This window comes from Pseudophryne corroboree, chromosome 6, assembly GCF_028390025.1.
Source record: "Pseudophryne corroboree isolate aPseCor3 chromosome 6, aPseCor3.hap2, whole genome shotgun sequence".
Lineage (NCBI taxonomy): Eukaryota > Metazoa > Chordata > Amphibia > Anura > Myobatrachidae > Pseudophryne > Pseudophryne corroboree.
The window spans coordinates 315109301-315116423 of NC_086449.1; the positions used below are offsets into that span (position 1 = coordinate 315109301).

The window sequence follows — 7123 nt, forward strand, 5'->3', positions numbered from 1 at the left end:
TTGCAGTGCAACCGCAATTTCTGCTTGGTCGAGGGGAAGGGGCGGCGGTCAGCATACTGGGTGGCCTTGCCCTGCGATGGGCGGCCCCCAGCATACGATCACAATCCTTACTGAATTAGGCCCAATATGTTGAACTTCACCCTTGTTATGAAGTTCCAAAGTATAACATCAGTGGATTGTGCAAGAACTAATGAAACTCCAACTTATAAGCGTTTCACACTGAGCTGCAACGTCCTAAAGACAGCCATTTTTGTTGATTACTGCAGCTGAGTAGATGGGTGGAGTTTGGATGGAAAACCCCTCTTTGTGATAAAATTATGCATAACACACTCCTATTTCATTTTACCCCAAGGCACCATTGGTTTCACTACAATACAATTGCAATGCACAATATATACTCTTTGGCCCTCATTCCGAGTTGTTCGCTCGCAAGCTGTTTTTAGCAGCTTTACACACGCTAAGCCGCCGCCTACTGGGAGTGAATCTTAGCATCTTAAAATTGCGAACGAAAGATTCTCAAAATTGCGATTACACACCTCTTAGCAGTTTCTGAGTAGCTTCAACCTTACTCGGCATCTGCGATCAGTTCAGTGCTTGTCGTTCCTGGTTTGACGTCACAAACACACCCAGCGTTCGCCCAGACACTCCTCCGTTTCTCCAGCCACTCCCGCGTTTTTCCCAGAAACGGTAGCGTTTTTTCACACACACCCATAAAACGGCCAGTTTCCGCCCAGAAACACCCACTTCCTGTCAATCACATTACGATCACCAGAACGAAGAAAAAACCGTGAGTAAAATTCCTAACTGCATAGCAAATTTACTTGGCGCAGTCGCAGTGCGAACATTGCGCATGCGCACTAAGCGGAAAATCGCTGCGATGCGAAGAAATTTACCGAGCGAACAACTCGGAATGACCTCCTTAGTAAGAGGGATTATAGGCCCTCATTCCGAGTCGTTCGCTCGTTCTTTTTTTTCGCATCGCAGTGAAAATCAGCTTAGAGCGCATGCGCAATGTTCGCACTGCGACTGCGCTAAGTAATTCTGCTATGAAGAAAGGATTTTTACTCACGGCTTTTTGTTCGCACCGGCGAACGTAGTGTGATTGACAGGAAATGGGTGTTACTGGGCGGAAACACGGCGTTTTATGGGCGTGTGGCTGAAAACGCTACAGTTTCCGGAAAAAACGCAGGAGTGGCCGGAGAAACGGGGGAGTGTCTGGGCGAACGCTGGGAGTGTTTGTGACGTCAAACCAGGAACGACAAGCACTGAACTGATCGCACAGGCAGAGTAAGTCTGGAGCTACTCTAAAACTGCTAAGTTTTTTTTGTTCGCAATATTGCGTAAACTTCGTTCGCACTTTTAAGATGCTAAGATACACTCCCAGTAGGCGTAGACTAAGCGTGTGTAACTCTGCTAAATTCGCCTTGCGACCGATCAACTCGGAATGAGGGCCATAATGGCCCTCATTCCGAGTTGATCGGTCGCAAGGCGAATTTAGCAGAGTTACACACGCTTAGTCTACGCCTACTGGGAGTGTATCTTAGCATCTTAAAAGTGCGAACGAAGTTTACGCAATATTGCGAACAAAAAAAACTTAGCAGTTTTAGAGTAGCTCCAGACTTACTCTGCCTGTGCGATCAGTTCAGTGCTTGTCGTTTCTGGTTTGACGTCACAAACACTCCCAGCGTTCGCCCAGACACTCCCCCGTTTCTCCGGCCACTCCTGCGTTTTTTCCGGAAACGGTAGCGTTTTCAGCCACACGCCCATAAAACGCCGTGTTTCCGCCCAGTAACACCCATTTCCTGTCAATCACACTACGTTCGCCGGTGCGAACAAAAAGCCGTGAGTAAAAATCCTTTCTTCATAGCAGAATTACTTAGCGCAGTCGCAGTGCGAACATTGCGCATGCGCTCTAAGCTGATTTTCACTGCGATGCGAAAAAAAAGAACGAGCGAACGACTCGGAATGAGGGCCAATGTTTTATGTATTACTACAAGTGCTCAGAATTTGTGTTTAAAAAATGTGAGTAAACAGTAATATGCAGCATAATTTGTGATTTTACTTTTATTCATATACGGAATTTAGAAAAGTTAGAGTACCCCTATTTACTATAAGTGTAACTATAAATAAAAATAACTCTCTAAAATGGGCATTCAGTTACCCTTCTCAGACTTAATTTATGCTCTTTATATAGAAGAATCCATGATCTGAAGCTCAAATTAAGCAGTTTGTGACAAACAAGGTATTTTACATATGCCTACCAGAAATAATTGATATAGTTCATGCTTTTGTGTGTTATACTTGTTTTAATATTTGCATTTAAAAGCAAAGTTGCATTCAGGCTTTAGGCTACATCAATCTCTCTCCTAAGGAACAGCAGACATGAAAAACTCAACTTAAGCGGGGTAAGCTTTAAAGTCACATACAACTTTAGATTAGAGATGTGCACAGGACGCTTTTCAGTTTTTGTGTTTTGGTTTTGGATCTGGAACTTCGTTCGTGTTTTGGATCTGGATTTTCAAAAGGGTGGTTTTGGATCTGGATTTTTTTCAAAACAAACAAACAAACAAAAAAACAGCTACAATCACAGAATTCGGTGGTATTTTTCATCCTACAGTATTATTAACTTCAATGACATTCATTTCTAAACACCCCACACCTCACATAATTGTTTTTATACCAAAAGGTTGCACCGAAGTAGCTGGATGACTAAGCTAAGCGACACAAGTGGGCAGCACAAACACGTGGCCCATCTAGCAGTGGCACTGCAGTGGCAGACAGGATGGCAGTTTTAAAAACTAGGCCCCAAAGAGCACACAATGCAAATAAAAAAAGAGGTGCAAGATGGAATTGTCCTTGGGCCCCCCACCCACCCTTATGTTGTTTAAACAGGACATGCACAGTTTAATAAACCCATAATTTCAGCGACAGGTGGTCCTCCTGGAAAAAGCTCGCCAAGTTCTCCGAATCATAGCTAGCTACAAACATACCACCTCCATATTTAATGACTTTTCACATTATGAGAAGAGGCAAGAGGAAGAGGACAGTGTCAAGAATGTTATTAAAAATTAGAGAATCACACGCAATCCGGAACAACACACATGCATTCACCTCCATTCCTATATTGGTCAGGAACAGAAGGAGAGAGAATTGACTGCATAGGAAAGGAAAGAGTTAAACATCTGGTGAGGGGTGGACCTAGCTGTTAGGAAAGTACAGCCTTTTTAAGGGGAGGGTTTGATATATATATAGGGAAGGTGAGGCCATCTTAGTTCTCTTGGTGGTGATTTGCTTGTGAGTGGGTGAGTGCTGCATGGCAGGACATTCCCAACTTTTATTGTGCTTTCCCTGGAGCTCATGGAATTTTCTTAAAACTCTCTCCCCCGCATCCCTCCTCTGCTCCTTCACCAGTGTGTATTTTAAAGGCGGCCTTGCCGCTTGGGTGTTCGTGCGAGAGGCAGGCGGTGGCTCAGTGGTTAGAGGCTCTGACTATGGAGCAGCTCAGTGCTGCGGAGCCCGGTTTTGATCCCAGCTGCAGCCACTGATGCTTGCCCGGGCATGGGAAGGGATTTATGGTGGGCTTTGTCAGTGATCCCCTCATAGTGTCACCCATGCTGGAGAGAAGCGCTGCTCCGAACCATTAGCAGGTCCCCGTAGGCCTGACCGCTGAAGTGAGCTGCACATAGTGCTGCCAGGGCAGTTTTGCCTGCCGGGCGCGAGCGGCGAAGTGGGCCAGGAGGCCTGTCTGGCTGCCCGGAGGGAGTAGGACATCAGCCCTCACCTCCGGGCGCTGCTGAGGGATTGCAGTGTAGGGTGCCCGCGGGCGCGCGCAGGCGCGCCGTGCCAGGCACTCGTCCGTGGAGCCGCACTCGGCTCCGACTTCTTCCCCCTTGCCGAGGCATGGTAGAGGTGCCGGGCGGGGGGAGGGAGCCGAGCGGGAGACTGGTTAGTGCCGAGCGAGGCCTGTCGCGGGGTGTCGCCCGGCGGTGGAGCTTAGATCTCGGCCGGGAGTTCGTGGGCCGGAAGCAGTGGGCGCGCAGCGGCGCCGCAGGCCTCCTGGTCTCCCCAGCTCTCTCCCCTACAGCCGGAACCCAGCGCGGGGAGGGGGGGGGGAGAGGGGCAGAGATCAACCAGGTGATAGGGAAGCACAAGCAAGCGGCCTCTCCCGATGCGGGCCCCCCCCCCCCAGTTGGCGGAGGTAGCTCCGGCCAGCGGGGAGGTGGTGCCCGCAGGTAGGAGGAGAGGCATGGCGGAGAGGGTCCCGGGGACCGTGTGCGAGGAGGTGATTGGCGGGAATCCGAGCCGCAAGATATCAGCGGCGCTGGTGGTTCCCCACCGGGCCGACCTGTGCGCCGGACAGCGGGGCCCCGTTTGGCAAGTTTTAGGACGCCGGGCGGATCGGCGCACGCCGACGCCGGCCCGGCAAACCACGGGGGACGACGCCGCGTCGAGGGGTGGCCCTTACACTCCCGGAACGCTGGCGGCGGCCCTGGCGGCGCTGGGGCCGCAGGCCGCGGCTCCGGAGCTGGCCGACGGTTCCGGCACGGCGGCTGGTGGTTCAGGTGCGCGGACAATGTCGGCAGCCCAGTGGGTTGCGCGCGCCTGCCGGGAGCTGGAGTGGCGCGTCGCAGCTCCATCAGCAGCCCGGACGGGGGTGAGCGGGAGCATTTATCGGAGAAGCCTGCCCCCCGGGGTGCTAGGCGCGCTGTGACTGCTGTCTGGGTCCTCTGCTCCTTTTTCTCCTGCAGGTGAGCGTGAAGACGTGGAGAGGACGGGGTCGGAGAATGAGGATGTCGTTTTGGCCAACGCCTGAGGAATCCGGGTCCGAACAGTCGACGGCCTCAGGTGAGGTGGAGCGGTGGGGGTCGGGCTCTTGCACGCGCTCAAGTTCCCGCAGCTCTTCCTTTTCTTCCTCTCCTTCTATGTCATCGCAAGCGTCCGGAGCCAGTAGCACGACTAGGGCGAAAACACGGGCGACAAAATACGCCAAGCGGGCGGAGGGGTGGCAGGAGCGGCGGTAGAGGCGTAGACGGCGTAGCGGGGATGCTCGTAGGGCCAAGAAGCGACGTGATCTGCCCGGGGTAGTCCGCTGCGAGTATACTGCCGTAATGCGGGGGCTGAGGGACAGCTGCCGTAGGAAGATTCGCAGGGGTGACTACGTGGATGTAGTCATCTTGACGAAAGACACGAAGAAAGACTTTAAGTCGGCGGCAGCAAGGAAGGGCATCGGGGCCGAGGCCTTACGCATCTTCGGCAATTGGCTGGCCGGTTTTGGGTCTTCGCGGCTTGTAACCTGGAAGGTAGGCCGTACGAGCACATGAATATCTTTCGGTACCTGCATCTCGTACATGATATGCAACGCACATCGTCGGGTACTGAAAGGCGTAGGTACGTCAAAGAGTTTCGGGTGAAGCAAGATGGGTTACAGGTTATGGACTTTGGGTTCAAGGACGTAGACGTCTGGCTCAAGGTCACTCGAGCTTCTAGGGGCGGACGGGCTCCGCACGGGGTCGTCCTCCCAAGGTCCCGGCGCGGGCGGCGGATCGGCCAAGCCAGGTAGGTCGGCCGTTCGTACAGGGGGACAGGCCGCCGCAAAGGGAAAGTGCTTCGCGTTTAACAACGCGGAATGTTCCTACGGCATGCAGTGTCGTTTTCGACACTCATGCCTGCAATGTGGCGGTTCCCACCCGGCCTCCTTCTGCTTCAAAGGCAGTCGGCAGGGGGCCCGGGGTAAGCAGACTTACCCCAGACAGGCAGCGGGCGGGAGCGCTCCGCAGAGCTCCAACACCAATTAAATTGGGGACTATGGGCCGGTGGTTGGACTGGTATCCGAATAGGGAGGATGCAAAATTTTTGTTTTCCGGTTTTCAGTTTGGGTTTCGCTTGCCTGTTGCGAGCGAGGTGTCCGTGCGGGCCCAGCGGAACCTTCAGTCTGCCGAACCTTGCCGTTAGTGCTGCGGGAGAAAGTGGATAAGTAGGGCGGGTTGGGCAGGATGGAGGGACCGTCTATATCGCCCCCGGTGGATGACTTGGTCATCTCTCCAGTGGGGGTGGTTCCCAAGAGGACTCCAGGCGCTTTCCGGCTCATTCAGCAGCTATCTTACCCGTCGGGGGCGTCGGTCAATCGTTTGACGATGCGTTGGAGATGGTCCGCAGTTATGGGTCTGGGGCCCTCTTGGCTAAGATTGATGTTGAGTCCGCTTTTCGGTTGCTGCCGTTACATCCCGGTGGGTAGTCATCCGGACTCATTCCGTTTTATGGGCTTCCGGATTGGGGCGGAGTATTTCATCGATAAATGTTTGCCGATGGGATGTTCCGTTTCATGCTCATTTTTCGAGCGCTTTAGCACGTTTCTGCATTGGTGCGTGGAGTCTTCGTCAGGCGGTCACGGGGTTGCCCAAAACCTCGATGATTTCCTGTGTGCGGGTCCGGCTAATGATGCAAGGTGCGGCGACTTGCTGTTTAGCATCCGGGCTCTTTTTTTACCACTTCGGTGTTCCCGTAGCCGTGGACAAAACGGAGGGTCCGGCCTCCTGCCTGTCAATTTTGGGGATTGAAATTGACACGGTGGCAGGAGAGTGTCGCCTGCCCCGGGACAAGGTCTCGAAGCTCCGCGAAACCATTTGCCGGTTCAACGGCTCGCGTAAAGTTACGCTGCGGCAGGCGCAGTCCTTGCTGGGCATGCTGAACTTTGCTTGTCGGGTAAAACTGATGGGCAGGGTTTTCTGCCGGAAGCTTGAGAGGGCGACGGCGGGGTGTGCCAGGCCTCATCATTTCGTGCGTTTGTCCTCCGAATTAAAAAGGGATTTGGCCGTTTGGGCCTCGTTCCTGGAGGATTTCAATGGAGTGAGCATATGGCAAGCGCCAACGGTGGACAGCGAGCGGTTGCTACTGACGCTGCAGGTGCCTCTGGATTCGGTTGCTTTTTGGACGGGCTCCGCACGGGGTCGTCTGCCCAAGGTCCCGGCGCGGGCGGCGGATCGGCCAAGCCAGGTAGGTCGGCCGTTCGTACAGGGGGACAGGCCGCCGCAAAGGGAAAGTGCTTCGCGTTTAACAACGCGGCATGTTCCTACGGCATGCAGTGTCGTTTTCGACACTCATGCCTGCAATGTGGCGGTTCCCA

General features: G+C 53.5%; 1 non-coding gene across 1 annotated transcript; it reads left to right on the top strand.

Annotated features, from left to right (window-relative positions):
• The first annotated feature begins 3556 nt into the window (after window positions 1–3556).
• Window positions 3557–3686, top strand: LOC134938889 (small nucleolar RNA SNORA42/SNORA80 family). The gene has a single exon (XR_010181333.1). It is a non-coding gene; the product is annotated as a small nucleolar RNA SNORA42/SNORA80 family (small nucleolar RNA).
• The last annotated feature ends 3437 nt before the right edge of the window (window positions 3687–7123 follow it).